Source organism: Gorilla gorilla, chromosome 16 (assembly GCF_029281585.2).
Source record: "Gorilla gorilla gorilla isolate KB3781 chromosome 16, NHGRI_mGorGor1-v2.1_pri, whole genome shotgun sequence".
NCBI classification, from domain to species: Eukaryota; Metazoa; Chordata; class Mammalia; order Primates; family Hominidae; genus Gorilla; species Gorilla gorilla.
Window position 1 is genome coordinate 78,098,960 of NC_073240.2, and position 20,615 is coordinate 78,119,574.

The 20,615-nt window shown below is 36.6% G+C and overlaps 1 protein-coding gene across 50 annotated transcripts in view; it reads right to left on the minus strand.

Moving 5' to 3' along the window:
- PEAK1 (pseudopodium enriched atypical kinase 1) overlaps positions 1-20,615 on the minus strand; it is a 310,954-nt gene that overhangs the window by 93,090 nt on the left and 197,249 nt on the right. For 10 of the 50 annotated variants that reach the window (XM_063699070.1, XM_063699078.1, XM_063699079.1 and 7 more), the window contains one exon: positions 9,052-9,174. The exons of the other annotated variants lie outside the window; for them this stretch is intronic. The gene's annotated coding sequence lies outside the window, so the exon portion shown is untranslated. The remainder of the gene's footprint in view (positions 1-9,051; positions 9,175-20,615) is intronic. 50 annotated transcript variants of the gene reach the window in all.

A 20,615-nucleotide genomic window follows, 5' to 3' on the forward strand; every position in this document is an offset into this window, starting at 1 on the left:
TTTTGAGATGGAGTCTAACTCTGTCACCCAGGCTGGAGTGCAGTGTTGAAATCTCAGCTCACTGCAAGCTCCACCTCCCGGGTTCACGCCATTCTCCTGCCTCAGCCTCCCGAGTACCTGGGACTACAGGCACCCGCCACCACACCCGGCTATTTTTTTGTATTTTTGGTAGAGATGGGGTTTCATCGTGTTAGCCAGGATGGTCTCAATCTCCTGACCTCGTGATTCTCCTGCCTCGGCCTCCCAAAGTACTGGGATTACAGGCATGAGCCACTGCGCCTGGCCCAAGCCTTTGGGTCTTAATGCCACTGTTTTCCTATTTCCAAACATCACAGGCCAAAGTGGCTAATCAAGAAACTAAAGAAGATTTACCTCATAAAGAAATGATCATTTCTGTCTCCCTTTGATTAGTCAAAGGCTCTTTCTAGTGTTGATATGCTAGATATACTGCTTGAAGTTCTAGCATATCCCAAATATTGCTTTTTCATCATTTTGGTATATCATATGGGAAAAGCTAATTCAGAGTTTGTTTTTATGTTAATATATTCATGGCCACATTCCAAGGAATGCCTAGCACCTTGGAATACAGCCTGTCACTTAGCTAGGGGCATAAATGACTAACTCAGCATTGTATCTTAAAGACAGAAGCAGAAGCAGAATCTCCAAACCTAACTGTGTTAGATGTCATACTTAGATCACACTGGTTCCCTTTGTGCATCTGATTCATCTGCTTTTTGTCAAACTTGGTATTCATTTTAGACTCCAATATTGTTCCAAATCAGGCTAAGCTTTAATATTAAAGCAGTCTTCTAGTTAAAGCTGCCTGTAATCTAAGACTGGGTGCAGTCTTAGATGCAGTTTCACATTTAGTCTTTTGGATGCAGTTTCACATTTAGCTATTTAAAACCTCTATGTTCAAGAAGCATCATGTTTTCTGCCTGGATTTGTGGGGTGTTGCTCAATTGCGCACCTTGCAATTTAGCACTAGATTATTTCTCAGATCCTTAAACAACATGGGTTAGGAGTGCTGACCCCTCACGTGATAAAAAATCTGCATATAACTTTTGACTACCACAGAACCTAACTACTAATAGCCTGCTGCTGACCAGAAGCCTTACTCATAACATAAACAGTTGATTAACACATATTTTGTACATTGTATGTACTATATACTGTATTTTTACAAAAAAGTAAACTAGAGAAAGGAAAATGTTATTAAGAAAATCATCTTTGGGGCTGGGTGCGGTGGCTCATGCCTCCTGTAATCCCAGCACTTTGGGAGTCCGAGGTGGGCGGATCACAAGGTCAGGAGATCGAGACCATCCTGGTTAACACGGTGAAACCCCGTCTCTACTAAAAAAAATACAAAAAAATAGCTGGGCATGGTGGTAGGCGCCTGTAGTCCCAGCTACTCAGGAGGCTGAGGCAGGAGAATGACATGAACCTGGAGGTGGAGCCTGCAGTGAGCCGAGATCATGCCACTGCACTCCAGCCTAGGTGACAGAGTGAGACTCCATCTCAAAAAAAAAAAAAAAGAAAATCATCTTTGGGAGGCCGAGGTGGGCAGACTGCTTGAGCTCAGGAGTTCAAGAGCAGCCTAGGCAACATGGCAAAACCCTGTCTCTACCAAAAATACAAAAATTACCTGGGTGTGGCGGTGTGCACCTGTAGTCCCAGCTACTTGGTAGGCTGAGGTGGGAGGATGGCTTAAGCCCAAGAGGCAGAGATTGCAGTGAGCTATGATCATACCATTGCACTCCAGCCTGGGCGACAGAGCCAGACCCTGTCTCAGAAAAAAAAAGAAAAACATAAAAGAAAATGTATTTATGCATTAAGTGAAAGTGGATCATTGTAAGGGTCTTCATCCTCATTGTCTTAATGTTGAGTAGGCTGAGGAGGAGGAAGAAGAGTAGGGGTTGGTTTTGGCATCTGAAGAGTGGCACAGGCAGAAGAGGAGGTGGAAGGGGAGGTAAGAGAGGCAGGCACTCACAGCATAACTTTTATTGAAAAAAATCTGCATGTAAGTGGACCCACGCCGTTCAAACTGGTATTGTTCAACAGTCAACAAAACAGAGACAATAAAAAGCTGGGAAACAGTAGCTGTGAAAATTTAAAAATCATTTAAAAATCATTTATATTATTGCTTGAATAGGTAGGCAAAGCAGAATACAATGATAAAGTTTTATTCTTGTATTTTAAAATCAAGAGCACAACCCAAAGAATAAACACAATTTTGATGAAGAGCAAAATTGGAGGACTGACATTACCCAACTTCAAGACATACTATAAAGCTACAGTAATCAAGACAGTGTGATACTGGCAAAAGAACAGACAAATAGATCAACGGAACAGAACAGATAGACCAGAAACAGATCCATACAAATACAGTCAATTGATCTCTGACAAAGGAAATTCAGTGGAGAAAGCATAGCCTTTTTCACAAATGGTACTGAAACAACTGGACATCCAAATAAAAAAAAATCTCAATACAGATACTATATCCTTCACAGAAATTAACTCCCAATGAATCAATGGCCTCAATGTAAAACATAAAACAATAAAACTCCTAAATGATAACATAGGAGAAAATATAGATGATGGTGAGTTTAGTGATGACTTTTTAGATTTGACACCAAAGGCATGATCCTTGACAGAAAGCACTGGTAAGCTGAACTTCACTAAAATTAAAAACGTCTACTCTGCAAAAGATACTGTGAAGAAAATGAGAACACAAGCCACATAGTGATACGAAATATTTGCAACACGTATCTGCAAAGGTACTGTTATTCAAAATACAAAAATAACTCTTAATTCTCAACAATAAGAAAATGAACAACCAATTTAAAAAGTGTGCAAAAGACCTGAAGAAACAGATAAAGACAATATACAGACAGCAAATAAAAAGATGCACCACATCACGTTATTAGGGAATTGCAAATTAAAACAGTAAGGTACCACTACACACCTATTAGAATGTATAAAATCTACAATAGTGACAAAACCAAATGATAGCAAGGATACGGAGCAACAGAAACTTATCCATTGCTATCGGGAATGCAAAATGGTACAGACCCTTTGGAAGACAGTATGGCAGTTTCTTGAAAAACTAAACATAACTCTTACCATACAATTCAGCAATCATACTTCTTGGCATTTACCCAAAAGAGCTGAAAACTTATGTCCAAACAAAACCTGCATGTAAGTGTTTATAGGAGCAGCTTGGGTGGTGAGAGGAGCAGCAGTGTCCAGGCAGCGAGCTTCACAAAGGCTCTCATTGCGCCGTAGCCTGCAGGCACCAGGTCATACCCTCCCCACTGCCAAGATGCCCAACTGAAGGAAGAGCCCAAGGAGATTGGCCTGGTGGTCAGCTAAATCTGCTCCTGCAAAAGTGGAAAGGAAGCCAATCCCAGCACTTTGGGAGGCCGAGGCAGGTGAATCACGAGGTCAGGAGTTTAAGACCAGCCTGGGAACATGGTGAAACCCCGTCTCTTCTAAAAATACAAAAAAATTAGCTTGGAGTAGTGGCGAGCACCTGTAATCCCAGCTACTCAGGAGGCTGAGGCAGGAGAATTGCTTGAACCTGGGAGGCAGAGGTTGCAGTAAGCTGAGATTGTGCCACTGCACTCCAGCCCCGGCAACAGAGTGAGACTCTGTCCAAAAAAAAAGGCAGCAGGAAAGGACAAATCTTCAGATAAAAAAGTTCAAAAAAAGGGAAAAGGGGAACAAAGGGAAAACAGGCCAAAGTAGCTAATCAAGAAACTAAAGAAGATTTACGTGCAGAAAATGGAAAGACTAAAAACGAGGCATGTCCAGCCTTTGATGAAGCCAGAGAGAAAGAAGCCAAGTCTGATTAATATCTCATAACATGTCTTATCAGTGGTCACTATTTCTCTTCTTGTACAATCCAGAGGAATATTTTTATCAACTATTTTGTAAGTGCAAGTTTTTTTAGTAGCCCTAGACACATTTTCAAGAAGCATGGAATCCCATCTCATCCCTTTTTTTTTTTTTTAAGATCAAATGCCTTTTTTTTTTTTTTAAGAAAAAAAAAAGAAGTTAAATAATTTGCTAGTTAGTTTTTGGTACAACAGAAGATGGTGTAGGATACTGAGTTATGGGAGGCTCTGACTGTCTTGGGTTTCAGCTTAACATTCCATAGATTAAGGGTTAGTTTTAGGATATAGTTATATCCTATAATACAAAGCATACTAACTGGCAATATGGAGCCACAGTTCTGCATTTAATCTCTTGAACATTTTAAATTACTCCTATTCCCATGTTGTTTTATAGCAGAATTGATTCCTAAAGAAAAATACTCCTTGCTCATGGCTCTCCTTATCAGAATTGTGTGCACTCTGTAACATCTTTGGTTGTGGCAGTCCTGTTTCCCTAATAACTGTTAATGTGCTGTGAAAGATGAAAACTTTGAGTATATAGTGTATATGCTATTAAATTGTGAATTGGTAGGATGTATGTAACAGCTTATGAACATGTGAAGATGCCTGATAGCCAGTACTTGATAGCCATGTAAGGAAACTGCCTCCAAATTTTAAGCTGGGAAGTCACTGGAATAACTTTAAAAAAGAACTGCAACACATAAGCTTTTCAGATTCTTGGTACGTATGTTAAGAATTGTGTACAAATTGAGATATCTGTGGACTGGTCCTCAACACAACCAACAAAATCTCAATTATGAAAGGAAAAATGCTTACAGTAGTTTTAGTCATAATTGCTAAAACTTGAAGTAAGGAAAGTGAATGGACAAACTGTGGTATACCCATACAACAAATACTATCTAATGACAAAAATGAGTTACCAAGCCAAGAAAAGACAAAGACATAGAAGAACCTTGGATGCACATTATTAAGTGAAAGAGGCCAATCAATCTGAAAAGGCTAGATATTGTATGGTTCTAAATATATGACATTCTGGAAAATGCAAAACCAAATGTTGAGATAGTAAAAAGATCAGTGGTTGCCAGGAATAAGGGGGAACGGAGGAATGAATAGGTGGAGCAGAGGGGAATTTTAGGGCAGTGAAACTATTCTATATGATACTATAATGGTGGACACATTACACAGTTGTCATTATACATTTGTCAAACCTCATAGAATGTACAACAAAAAGAGAAAATCCTAATGTAAACTATGGACTTCGGTTGATAAAGGGGTTCTAACAAGAAAACCATGTTTTACATTTCCAGCTAGGCTTCCAATTTTTCTTTCAAGACTCTCACAGTGCTCCTGCTCAGCTCCAGGCTCATACAGGTCTAGGAACAGGTTGGGCTAAAAACGGATCCATGCTACTGTGAAATAAGGGATAAGGCTTTGAGTGTGGCTTTTCCCCAAGACTTTCAACAGAGTTGGTGAGAAAATCCAACATTAAGCAAACTGTGCTTTGCATCTGCCCGTCAACTTAAATCTGTTGCTTTTATCTTTACAGCTACTATATACTGTGCTTCAGGTACTACTATGTATGACGCATCTTTAATTCAATACAATAATCTTGAGGGGCAGTAACTATCATCATTTTAGTACATTTTAATAAAATGGCGGATTGAAGATACTCAATTCCTTGTGCAATGCTATACCACTTTTAAGTAGTATGCTGGGATCTGAACCCAGGCCTGACTCATTACAAAGTCCCACTCAACTCTATGCAATCATGCTGTTTCTATAATCTTTCATAACCACATATCTTCTCTAGTTTCTGATCTCAGGACATCCCATTCCTCTCTGTACTTGACCACTCCCTTGTCTAGAGTCACTAGTATCTTTGGGAAAACGATACCGTCACTCTCAGTATTGTTTCCACAGGACTTATATCAGTGAGGCCAGCAACTTCCTCTTAGGGCGAGTATTATGTTCATCTTTTCCTCTACTTTCTTAATTACAATGCTTACATTAACTAGAAGAACTATGAATTCTAGGCAATGTTGTATAGGGAAAAAACACCATTCTTTCTGCCAAAGTAAAAAAGCTAGGAAAATGAAACAAAAAAACCAATCTTCTATTTAGAATAAAACAATATAAAATGATGGGTTATAAAACAGCTAAAGCCTAATGTATGAAATGTGTGAAAATACCTGGTTTTGGTAAGACAGAAATACTTAACTATAGAGAACTAACTCACTGGTGAAAAACTGAAAGAATGGCCTAAGAAAAATAGGAAGTCATGACCAATTATTAAATAATAATATTTGTCTTTACCACCTCTATTACTGCTTTGTATAGCAGCAATAAAACATAGATGTTATCTAAAGGGTTTCTTTCCATTGTACTAATTTTTGAAGGACTATCTCCAGTCTGTTCTTAACTATTTTTGGAAATTAGGGAAGATTTGTCTACAGACTAGCAAGTAAACTGACAGTATAGATTCAACTACTTACTGGCATAATGGAAAGCCAGGAAATGAGTGTTGAAAAAAGTTCTATACAAAGAAAATTGAAACCAGATCTAAAAAAGTCTAGTCTAAGATAACCCTTTTATGTCTCTTTTTTAATATAAAAGAAAAAAATTGTTTGTGACATATAAGAGAGGATATAGAAAGTCCAAGATTTCCATATATGTACCTTCAGCTATTGAGTCTAAACACTAGCAAACGGAGATTTTCAAAACAACCCGAATGAAGTCAAGACACTGCATCCATTTTATCCTGGGCTTATTTCTTTATCCTTCAGGAAAAGATGTCTTTTATACCAGAAACTATCAAACAAGCTAACAGATGGCAAGGGCACTGAATCAAGTCTAATTTGGGTTGAATTCAAATTTGATTATCTAGAGACATGAAAGCAATACACCTACATTAGCATCAGATGCGTAATGCTGATAAAAATGTTATGGAAGTATGATACAGCAGAGAGCTTTCTGGACTTAAAAGATCCCTTTGGGCTAACTAGTTAGAAAACTCTGGCAAAGTCACAAATTCCTTCTGCCTCAGGATCCTTTACCTGCACAATGGGATGATAATAGCTGGTCTTCCTTTCTGTGAGATGCTGAGAGGATACAATGGAATATTTTTAAAATTTTTTCTTCACTGGGTGTGGTAGGCAGAATAATGACCCCACAAAGATGTCCAAATCCCCAGAACTTGTGAAATTGTTACCTTATATGGATTCTCCCTTAGAGCCTTCTGAAGGAATGCAGCCCTGCCAAAACCTTGATTCTAGCCCAGTGAAACTTATTTCAGATTTCCGGCCTCCTGAACTCCAAGATAATAAATGTATTGTTTTAAACAATTACGTTTATGACAATTTGTTATAGCAGTAATAAGAAACTAACACACTGAGTTTGATCTCAGCTCTGACACTTTCCCTTTCTATGTATCCCTGGGCCAGTTACTTATGTCTTTGAACTTTAGTTTCCTCATCTGTCAAATAAGAATTAACAATAGCAACTACCAGTTGTTACAGAGATCAAATAGGATAACTAAGTGCTATAGCATAAGTGATTAAAAATGGTAACTATCCTTATATTTACTTCTTATGTTACACTAAGGCAATATAATGCAATTATTTTTACACAACCTACAACTTATAGTTTCCATATATACCAGAGATGTATATTAAAGCTTCTATCACTAAAGTTATTGGTAATATATTGGTAATATATTGATGGACAAGTCATTAGTTTGTTCTTGCAGATCATAAAGTTGAAGTTCTTTTAGATCTCAAAGTTCCCAAAGGGAAGAAGCAATATATATGTAATTCATTTGAAATCCAGCATTTTAAATCCAGTAAAAAGTCCATTTTAAATCCAGTAAAAAGTCAAGACTCTACACTGATTTTGTCCTTAGATTACCTCCATATCCTTCAGGAAAAAGTGTCTTTTAAACCAGAAAACTTTTGATGACCAAAGATAAAATTTAAATAGGAATCTGAAGGAATAGGAAGAGAAATCATTGATTAAGAAAATAAATTCAGGCTGGGCGCAGTGGCTCACGCCTGTAATCCCAACACTTTGGGAGGCAGAGGTGGGCAGATCACCTGAGGTCAGGAGTTTGAGATCAGACTGGCCAACATGGTGAAACCCCATCTCTAGTAAAAATACAAAAATCAGCCAGGTATGGTGACAGGTACCTGTAATCCCAGCTACTCAGGAGGCTGAGGCAGGAGAATCGCTTGAACCTGGGAGGTGGAGGTTGCAGTGAACCGAGGTTGCACCAATGCATTCTGGCCTTGTGTGCTCAGGGCGACAGAGCAAGTCTCTGTCTCAAAAAACAAAAACAAAAACAAAATTCACAAGGAAGTTTAATGATTTGGTTTTTTAGCAATATTCAGCTAGTTTATGTCAGGAATATTATCTCCAGGGTTTTCTACTTCTAGATCTGTGCTATTTTATTACAGTAGAGATCAGCAAACTATGTCCCATGGGTAAAATCTGGTCTGCCATCTCTTTTTGTAAAGAAAGTTTTATTAAAACAGGCAAACACATCCATTCACATACTGCCTATACCTGCTTTTGTGCTACAAAGGCAAACTGAGTAGTTGCAACAGAGACTACGCCCTGTAAAACCTAAAGTACTTAAAATTGGCCCATATACGAGAAGTATACTGTCCCTAGTGTTACAGCATATTACTTCACAAGGCATGTAAGCTTATTTTACCTTATAAGGTGTTTCAAAACAATAGATTTTTAAAATGAACTTTCAGCAAACTATTAAGTTTACACAAATAAAGGAATACTGTGGCTTGATGTACCATATAATATTAAACATGGATGAAATTCTGGGTAGTACAGGTTCTATGGCTCCACTAAGATACCATGGAGGTGAGTTCAATTCTGGCTAAATAATGTTGATTTATTAACAGCAAAATTACTCAGCATACAAATGCTGAGCAAAATAAAATAATGACTTATGACTGCTATAATTATTATTCAGTAAAAGTGACTGTAGGCCAGGCACGGCAGTTCACGCCTGTAATCCCAGCACTTTGGGAGGCCGAGGTGGGTGGATTATCTGAGGTCAGGAGTTTGAGACCAGGCTGACCAATGTGGTGAAACCCCGTCTCTACTAAAAATACAAACATTAGCCAGGCATGGTGGCAGGCACCTGTAATCTCAGCTACTCAGGAGGCTGAGGCAGGAGAATTACTTGAACCCGGGAGGCATAGGTTGCAGTGAGCCGAGATCACGCCACTGCACTCCAGCCTGGGAGAAAAGAGCAAAACTCCATCTAAAAAAAAAAAAAAAAGTGACTGTAAAGATGTTTGATCATAATTTATATTCAAAATTTATCATGATTAAAAATGCAAAATACTGTTTCCTTCTCTGGTGTTTTCATAAAACATTTATTCATTATTATTTACTGAGTTCCTCATCTTATCCTTTTATAAGACTCATACATTATGTTTTCTTTATGATCAAGTATGGGAAAGAACTAATAACTATTGGATATGAAGATGTTCTAGAAACTAAAATATATAATCACTGAATTTTCAAAATAAACTTATAAAGAAAGATTTTTCATTTCCATTTTACAGATGAAGAAACAGACTCAGGGAAAGTGAACATTCCCTCCAAGGTTAAGCTATTAAAGCCATTAGGGTGCCTGAGCTGGGAATTCAGCCCAGGTTTTTTAGTGGCCAAGGTTCTCTTTTTAGTACTTTTCCTAATTCATAATATCTCAGATTCAATGACCTCTTTGGTATATTTGGTATAGAACTGTTGGTCCAGTTAACTACTTGTTCAAGTTATTTGGATTTAAAGCTCCTTTTGAGAAAATAAAAAATTAGCCTTGCTTACTTGGGGAAGTGGAATAGCCCTAACTTTGGGAAAAAAGGTAAGTCAGTCTCCTAAATTTTAAAATAAATATCAACTCTGCTATTTATACAATTGTGTCATCTAAAGCACATGGATCTCCTCTGGACTCAACAAGACAAAATACAGACATACCGGAGACTCATAACAGAATTTGATAAAGTTTTATTCAATCAATTTTCTTTCTAAAGTTTGCTTGTTCCTATTCAACAGAGGCCAAAGGACATTTTATTTATCCGCTCCCTTCACTAAACTCTATACTTGTACATAGGTCATCTATAAACAACAAACCAGGGCAATATTATCTCAAAAGTCCAATGAAAAAGGCATAAATTAATTCAGATTTAATGTTATGAGCCTGGCTTTTTATAGAGTGATATGAGAAACATCTCATCAGAGAGCATTTCTAGCTCTTTCACAAAATCCCAGCCTGAGATATCTGAATTCTTATACCTGATGTCCCTTATATAAGGATCAATGTAATACCTCCTAAAGTTCAGTGTTAGCAAAAGTGAATTTTTCATTTATTAGCAATAAACATCTTTTTAAAGGAACACATAAGCTTGAAATCTGAAAAAAAATCTTTTGAATAAAGAAAATTCTGAAAGATCATAATTCCCTAAGCTGAATGTATTCTGAAAGCAGTATGTTTGCAGTCAGAAAAGACTGAAATCCAATTAACTGGAACCCTTCATTAACTGGAATAATGTTCTATGCAATGCTTTTGAGAAAAGGAAATAGAAAAAGACATGCAAAAATTAGGCTTTGGGAGAATCAAGGTAAAATAAAAAATGGTCCCTATACACAAAGAAATTAGCCTAGTAGGGGAGTAGAAATACATACATAAAATGACAAAACACAGAAAATGATAATTAGGACCCTAAGATTTACAGATGAAGAGTTCTGGGAGTTCAGAGATCATTTCTACATGGCTTCCAGTAGAAAAAATAAAGGTTTTGAAAACAGATGGCAGCCGGACGCGGTGGCTCATGACTGTAATCCCAGCACTTTAGGAGGCCGAGGTGGGTGATCATGAAGACAGGAGTTCAAGACCAGCCTGGCCAAGATGGTGAAACCCCATCTCTACTAAAACTACAAAAATTAGCCAAGTGTGGTAGCAGTTGCCTGTAATTCCATCTACTCGGGCAGCTGAGGCAGGAGACTCGCTTGAACCTAGGTGGCAGAGGGTGCAGTGAGCTGAGATCGCACCACTGCACTCCAGCCTGGGTGACAGAGTGAGACTCTGTCTCAAAAAAAACAAAAACAAAAACAAAAAATAGGTGGCACAAACCTGGGCTTACATGATGAACAGGATTTATTTATTTTCCTTCTTGTTTATTAAGACATTATTTACATACAATAAAATTCACCAATTTTAAGTGTACAGTTTGATAATTTTTGTTATTTGTATACAATTGTATAACCAACATAACAATGAAGATATAGAACAATTCCCTCACTCAAAAAGTGTCCTTGTGTCCCTTTGCACTTGATCCCTTCTCCCTAACTCCTGGCCTCAATAACCACTTTAATCTGCTGTCAGTCACTATTGCTATTCCTTTTCTAGAATTTCATATAAATAGAATTATATACTACATAGTAGTCATGTTTGACTTGCCTCACTTACCATGTTGTTTTTGAGATACATTAATCTTGTGTGTATCATTATTTCGCTCCTTTTTATGGCTAGTATGATTCCATGGAATGGATACACCACAATGTATTCTTCACCAGTTTTCAGCTATCATGAATAATATTATTATAAACATTCATGAACACATTCCTGGGTGGGCATGTGTTTTCATTTCAGTTGGGTAAATATCTTTGTATCAGTCCATTCCCATACCTCTATAAAGACATACCCAAGACTGGGTAATTTATAAAGAAAAGAGGTTTAGGATGGGCGTGGTGGCTCACGTCTGTAATCCCAGTACTTTGGGAGGCTGAGGTGGGCAGATCATGAGGTCAGGAGATGGAGACCATCCTGGCTAACCTGGTGAAACCTCGTCTCTACTAAAAATACAAAAAGAAAAAAAATTAGCCGGGCGCGGTGGCGGGCGCCTGTAGTCCCAGCTACTCGGGAGGCTGAGGCAGGAGAATGGCGTGAACCCAGGAGGCAGAGCTTGCAGTGAGCCAAGATCGCATCACTACACTCCAGCCCAGGCGACAGAGCAAGACTCTGTCTCCAAAAAAAAAAAAAGAAAAGAAAAGAGGTTTAATTGGCTTATAGTTCTGCAGGCTGTACAGGTTTCTGTTTCTAGGGAGGCCTCAGGAAACCTACAACTGTGGCAGAAGGCAAAAGGGAAGAAAGCACATATTCATATGGCCAGCAGGAGAGAGAGAAGTGAAGACGAAGGTGTCACACACTTTCCAACAACCAGATCTCTCATGATAACTCTATCATGAGAACGGCAATGGGGGAGTCCTCCAGCCTCATGATTCAATCACCTCCCAACAGGCCTCTAACACTGGGAATTACAATTCGACAAGAGAATTGGGTGGGGACACAGAACTAACCATATCAACCTTAAAATGGAACTGCTAGGTCAAATGGTGAGTGGCTTAACTTTATATGGTATTACCATATTGTTTTTCAAAGCTGTGTACCATTTTTGCATTCCCACTTGCGATATATGAGAATTCCAATTGCTCCATAACCTCATCAACACTTGGTATTGTTGGTCTTTTGCTAAAATTCACATTTGTCAGATAAGTGATGTTAAGCGTCTCCCCATGTGCTTACTGACCATTCATATATTTACTGTGAAGTTCATGTTCAAATCATTTGCTCATTTTAAATTGGGTTTGCTTACTGAGTTGTAAAACTTCATGTATTCTAGATACAAGATCTTTATCACATAGGCTTTGCAAAAATTTTCTCCCAGTTTGTGGATTGCCTTTTTAATTGTCTTTCGAAAAGCTAGTTCCTAATTCTGATAAAGTATAGCTATCCCTCAGTGTCTGTGGGTGATTGGTTCTGGGACCCCTGAGGATGCTCAAGTCCTTTATATGAAATGGTACAGTAATTGCATATAACCTATGCACACTCTCGTATACTTTAAATCATCTCTAAATTACTTATAATACCTAATACAATGTAAATAATTGTTACACTGCACTGTTTAGGGAATGACAATAAAAAGTCTGTACATGTTCAGTACAGATACAACCAACCTTTTTCAGAAAAATATTTTCGATCTGAGGTTGGTTGGTTGAATCTACAGATGCAGAACCCATGGCTATAGAAGGCCCACTGGACATTTAAACGATAACTTCTTTTAGTTTGTGCTTTTGATTATCTTTTTCTTTTTTTGAGATGGAGTCTCATTATGTTGCCCCTGCACCTAGCCAATGATCTTTTAAAGAAATTTTTGCCTAACACGTGTAACAAACACATTTCCCTATGGTTTCATGTACAAGTTTAATAGCTTTAATTGTTACCTTTAGATTTATGATCGATTTTGAGATATATTTTATATTTATATTTATTTTTGTCAATACCAGACTGTTTTGATTACTACAGCTTTACAGTAAATCTTGAAATCAAGTAATCTGTCTTCCAACTTTATCAAAATTGTTTTAGCTATTTTAGGCTATCTTCCCATATAAATCTAAGAACAGCTTGTCCATATCTTCAAAATACCTGTTGCAATTCTGATTGAAACTGCAGTAAATTTATGTCTATTTGAGGAGGATTGCCATCTTAACAATTTTTGAGTCCTCTGATCAATGAAACAGTACACTGCTCCATTTATTTAGGTCTTCTTTAATTTCCCTTTGGAACGTTTTGTATTTTCAGTGTGTAAGTCTTTAATATGAGGGATCTTCGAAAAGTTCATGGAAAATGTGTATTATGGAAAAACTGCATGGATTTCCAAATTTTTCTGCACCAAATAAACTCATACTAAGTTGTGATAGCATGTCTGAATGGGATCTAGTTTAAGGTGTTAAGAAGAATAAGACATCAGTTTGAAAAGAGTCCCTATCAGAGAAACATTAATTCTGCTAAAATTGAAGCAAGAACAAACATCAACTTTATAGTAAAGCTTGGGTGGAAGCATGGTGAAGTAACTGATGCCTTGTGAAAGTTTATGGGGTCAATGCCCCAAAGAAATCAGTAGTTTACAAATGGATAACTTCTTTTAAGAAGCGACAAGACGATGCTGAAGATAAAGCCTGCACTGGCAGTCCATTCACACTTATTTGTGAGGAAAAAATTAATCTTGTTCTGCCCTAATTGAAAAGGACTCATGATTAGCAGCAGAAACAATAGCCAATACCATAGACATCTAATTAGTTCAGCTTACACAATTCTGGCTGAAAAACTAAAGTTGAGCAAACTTCCCACTCAACGGGGGCCAAAACCATTACTCCTAGATCAGCTGCGGACAAGAGCAGAGATTTTAATGGAAATTTTAAACAAGTAGGATTGAGATCCTGAAGCGTTTCTTCGAAGAATTGTACAGGAGATGAAACACGGCTTTACCAGTATGGTCTTAAAGACAAAGTACAGGCAGGGTGCGGGGGCTCACACCTGTAATCTCAGCACCTTGGGAGGCTGAAGCAGATCATTTGATCCTAGGAGTTCAAGATCAGCCTGGGCAACATAGGGAGACCCTGCCTGTACAAAAAAGAAAAAAAGAGCTGGGCATGGTGGCATGCACCTGCAGTCTTAGCTGCTCAGGAGGCTGAGGTGGAAGGATCACTTGAGTATGAGACGTCGAGGTGGCAGTGAGCTGTGCCACTGTACTCCAGCCTGGGTGACCAAGAGAGACTCTGTCTCAAAAAAAAAAAAAAAAAAAAAAAAACAACAAAAAAAAGGGCAGGTTGTGGGGAGCACAAAGTATAGTTGAAGCAATAGCTACCAAGATGTGGAAATGGTCCATTCAAAGCAAAAGTGGGCTGGTAGACAGCAAAGGTCATGACAACAGTTTTTTGGGATGCTCAAGGCATTCTGCTTGTTGACTTTCTGGAGGGCAAAAGAATGATAATATCTGATTATTATGACAGTGTTTTGAGAAAGTTAGCCAAAGCTTTAGCAGAAAAATGCTTGGGAAAGCTTCACCAGAGAGTCCTCCACCACAGCAACGTTCCTGGTTCATTCTTCTCATTAAACAAGAGCAATGTTTTGACAGTTTTCATTAGGCATCTACCTCATAGTTCTGGTTTGGTTCCTTCCGACTTCTTTTGGTTTCCTAATCTTAAAAAAATAGGGCAACTCATTTTTATTCAGTTAATAATGTAAAATATACCGCATTGATGTGGTTAAATCCCCAGGACCCCAGGTTCTTTATGGATAGACTAAATGGCTGATATCACTGCTTATAAAAGTGTTTTGAACTGGATGGAGCTTTTGTTAATAAATAAAGTTTATATATTTTTTCATTTCCACAAACTTTTGGAAGTCTCTTCATATTTTTTGTTAAATTTATCCTAAATACTTTGTTTTTTGATGCTACTGTAAATGGAATTGCTTCTTAAAATTTCATTTTCCAAATGTGTATTGCAAATATATAGAAATGAACTGATTTTTGTCTATTGACTGTGTATAATGCTACCTTGCTAAATTTATTCTAGTATCTTTTAAAAAATTCCTTAGCATTTTCTACATATATGATCACGTCATCTGTAAATAAGGCTAGTTTTAATTCTTCCTTTCCAATCTGTATGCCTTTATATTTTGCCTTATTGCACCGGATAAGTCTTCTAGAACAATGTTAAATAAAAGTGGTAAAAGTGGACATCCTTGCCTTGTTCCTGACATTAGATAGAAGGCACTGAGCTATTCATCATCAAAGATGAATATAATGCTATCTGTAGGTTTTTTTGGTAGATAACCTCAATCAGGTTGAGGAAATTTCTTTACAATATTAAAGTTTCCCCATTACTTTGATACAAACATTTTATCATGACAAGATGTCATTTGACTTTGTCAAATGTTTTCTCGCATTTATTGAAATAATCTTGTTTTTTTTTTTTGGTCTCCTATATTCTATTAAAATGGTGAATTATGTTGATAGATTGTCAGATGTTAAACCAACACTGCAACCCTGGGATGATTTTATTATTCATTTTATTTATTGTTGGATTTAGTTAGCTAACATTTTGTTAAGGAATTATGCCTTTATTTTCATGAGGAACGTTGGTCTTTAATTCTCTTTTCTTTTTTTTTTTTAAAGAGATGGGGTCTTACTATGTATCCTAGGCTGGAATACAGTGGTTATTCACAGGCACAATTATAGTGCACTAAAGCCTTGAACTTCTAAGCTCAAGTGATCCTCCTGACTCAGCCTACTGAATAACTGGGACTAATGGCACACACCACTGCACCCAGGTATATTTTGCATTATTTTTTTTTCCCAGTTTCTCTTTTCTGATTCACTAGACCAGAAAGGCTATATGTTTTTCCATGTGTAGGCCATTGCTACCCATTTCACACTGCACAGACTGCACTTAGTTCCTGGTTGCAAGTGAGTGTGGGGGTGGTGTGGAGAAAGGAATGACATACTAAACTGCTCAAGGAAAGGTATGAAGGTAAGAAATCATATGAACAGTAAGATGCAGTGAGATGAACAATAATATAATTTGAAGTTAGGATTAAATCATGTAAATTGTTGAATACCAGCTAGATCTAAGAGTATGGCTAATGAAATATATATTTTAGACAGAAGGATAACATAATCATATCTATATTCTAAATTAAGATTAATGTATGTATACTGTATATAATGAATTGCAATACGGACAATGACTGGAGGTAGGAGAATAATAAAGAGGCAGTTCCAGAAGTGCAGGTGGGAGGTAATGAGGTTTTAACTAGGCTAGCGGCAGAAAGAATAGAAAGGAAGGATTGGAAATAAGATGATTCAGCAAATGATTGATGACCCCGAAATTTTTCAATAATCTGAATTATCACAAAAAGATAAGATTTTTAAAGTTATTTGGAGGGAGTGTACACATTGTTTATTTAATAGTGAGGGCTATTATACAAGCAAATCAATGTAAAATAATTCCTTTATATGTATGAGCATAGTTAATTTGGTAAACAACAGACAATTACATACTGTGATTATAAGGACTTTAGTATCAGTTACCATATAGCAGGTACTCTTTAGTCAGGATATACCTATATAGGTGCTAAATTAAAAATCAACCTTATATCTCAAATTTACTTCCTAGTAGAGTGTAACGCTTCCATAATTGCAAGCCTAATTATGGGGTTGTCCATACTGCAGTCCCATCAGTACTCATACACCAAAGGGTCGGGCCTGTGAAGACTGGAAAAAGAATAAAATATCTTTTGATTGAGATACTACAAGCAAAAATGACTTTCTGGCTACCATTACTGCAAAGAATAAAACTCAACTGAAAACAATATGTAGCAATTAAAAAGTACTCATTATCTTCAAAACACACTTTTTAACTAATTGAGACTCTAAATTCATTGGTTCTACTATAATTTTATACCCTAGTAATTTTATATGCTAAAATTCATTTATTAATAGGCCATACTTTAGTTGAATAGTTGTTAAATAATTTTATTTTGACTCATATGCAAATTTTTAAATACATATTGAGAAGCATGTAGACATCAACATTTCCTCCCTCTTCCACAAAAAGAATTTACAGATGTTAGCAATTTAAGTATGACAAAAGCAAAAGATACTTTGTTTTTCAAAGTGGGGCAAGACGGGAGGAAGAAAAGATGGTCATAATTAGCTAGTAGATAAATGAGTAAAAGTGTGCTCCTCAATGAAAAGACTGTCAGTTAAAATTCTTCATGAGAAACTTGGTAAAAAATGATGCAGTCTTGGTAAAATTATTTGGTTTTAGAGAGTTGATTAACAAAAATGTACTATGCATTGAGGTTTGATTTACTTAAAAGTTGCAACTTTTACTCAGAAGCTTCAAGGCTTTTCAGAAAAAATTAAATGTCTTTTAAAAGTTGCCTTGTTACCACTTAGATGTTACTTGACTACGGAATACATCCCTTTTATCAACATATGATTGGAGCTGATAGGTATATGAGAAATTACCTGAGATACCTTAGTAAAAATAATTATAATGTTGCCAATACAATAGCTCACTACAATTCATACAAGCTAAAATTCAAAAAAAAAAAAAAAAACGGTGAGGAACCAGTTAATCATCTATCAAACTGCTTTTAAAATAGGCAATATGTATCAAAACATCCCCAGGCAAAAAACAATGAAACAAAGTAAAAGCAAACAAAGTACATTAAAAATTCACATGTCTTTTCATCTTGCAATTAATTTCTAGGAATTTAAATTAAAGGAAGGCAATGATATGTTCAATGATTAATCTATATGCACGAATAAGTTTCCTCAGATATTTCTTATGTGTTTTTTATGACAGGGAAATGACAATCTATATGTCTCATAGACAGTATAGCAATAGGAGAGAATGTTATACAGTTATTGAAATGGAGATGATTACTTAGTTGAAAAATGTTCATAAAATATTACTAGGTTTAAAAAGTAGATTAGAAACTAAATACAGAAAATCCTAGTTTTGCTAAAAACAATGTATATAAACTTAATAAAAAAGATTGAAAGACTAATAAATAACAAGATAATGAATGGAAATGTATGTCTTCCAAGTATTCTACTATGAGGATAGAATTCATTTAATATTTATTGTTTTCATAATCAGAAAAAATAAGTTCGAGTTACTAAAAAACTGTAGCATATGCCCTTTACCCACATGCAATGTACTCTAGATATTCTAGGTCTGATGGTTATACATAAACTTTCCACTCTGTCATTGCAGTCGTGAATGAGCCCAGCAAAGATCATTTTAACATCTATCACGTGGTCAGTCACTTGGGAGGGATTATATAAAATTATTATGAGTTTGGGGACCTAAATGATTGCCCTGTTGTAGACCAACACTAAAGTAAGACTATGGATGTCCTAGGCAAGATTTCTTCTCTAGAGGTGAGAGGGTAGTGCATTAACCAGGTTTCATATTAAATGTCTTCATCATTTGTGAGCAGCCAGATGGTTGCTAATACGTGTAGATATTTTGAAACATAGGCTGGCTGATTTCAATTAGCTTTGAAGTGAGACAAATGATAGTATTGCTAAGCCCAGGGGTACTGAGAGAATATTTTCTTACAGATGAATATCCCATCAACTAGAGTTCCCATTTATATAATATAGCCAATAGGTTATCCTGGAACACATGTGCTGTTGGAAAAAATCTCTTTTATGAAGCACCTAACTGGGCAAACATTTTAGGCACACTATAAGAAAACCAGTTAATGTGAGAGAGAAAAGGGAATTTAAAAAACCATTATAGCCTATATGCTTGTATTTCAGAATGTACTAAGAAGTTTTGTGAAGGATTTTGGCTGCAAATAAAAATACTTCTATGATAATCTGCAGGAATTTTGGGCCGAATCAAAGGCTCTGCCTGAAAACATTACTAACTGAACAAATGTTGGCTTGCCCAGGTTTAGCATGAAATGCCAATTTTAAGTCGTGCTCCTCAAGACGCCAGCTGTGTTCCTGATGATTCTCCTCTATACTATACTCAGAAAAAGAGTACAGTAAGAATGCCACTACTGGGGCATATCTTGGCCTCAAAAATTCAGGTGAGTTAGGATGGAATGGAATTAATTCTTTTTTTTTTCTTTTTCAAAATAAAGTTGAGGATCTAAAATTTTTCTGAATCACAGGAATTCTAATGGACATTCAGAAGAATGATTTGACCCAAGTTTTCCAAAGGAATCTAATGAATAATTTTTTAAAACATGAAGTAGAAACATAAAAAAATGAAAACATACGTTTAACCTTTTTCTTTCATAGAAAACAAATCACAAAATTTGTTTCTCCTTCTTTCTCTCTTCTTGTTTGCTGCCTTACAAATGAAATGCCTCACATTGAGAAAATTAAACAGTTTTTAATGCTTGTTTCATTCCACTCAGTGACAAGGATGCTTGTTATTAACTATTAAATGCCTACTACAATGCAGACAGTATACTATCCAAGTGTTTCATATATATTACTGCTAATCACTAATTACCCCAATGACCTTATGCATTTTACAGACTAGGGAATTTTCATTTTATTTTGATTTTATAGACTAAGGAATTGAGAGTCAAATAAATTAAGTAACTTGACCAAGGTCACACAGGTTCTACTGCAGAATCCACGCTCCTTTCACATAATGAGTTAAGTGGGAAAATCTCTGTTAATCAACTGGTCTTGGTGATTGATTTTTCTTGCAAGCAGAAACAATGAAAGGCTCTTCTGGGTCCCTTCACTATACCCCTCTGGACAAACTCCAGACAAAGCCTGCCAGAACTCCAGAGAAAGCATGGAGTTCCCACTAATAAAAGGGCATGTCTTCCAGAGGCTATTTTCTTTGCCATAGAAAGCATAGCATTATGAAATAGTTCAAAATGGCAAAATAAAGCGCAAACAGATTTAATCTTACAGGCGAAAAGTCAAACAGAGTAAGAAGACAGGTGACACAGGTAACAAGGACAACTCTTTAGACTTTTGCCACTCAAAATACAGTCCACGAACTAGCAGCATTGGTAATACCTGTGAGCTTGTTAGAAATGCAGTGTCTCAGGCCCCACTCCAGATTTAGAATCAGTCCGTGCTTTAGTATGTATATGAAAATTTGAGAAGCAATAATTTTAATTATAATTAAGTCACTAGTGACTAAATGATGGCCAAAACTGGTCTAAACAGCTAGAAATTAGCCTATAGCCAACAAAGCTTCCAGAAACAAGATATTCTAATGCATTTCCCTCATTTGATTAATACTGTAAATTGTGAATTCACTTCCTAAGAGCCCTTTTGAAGCAAACTTGGAAGTCAGTAT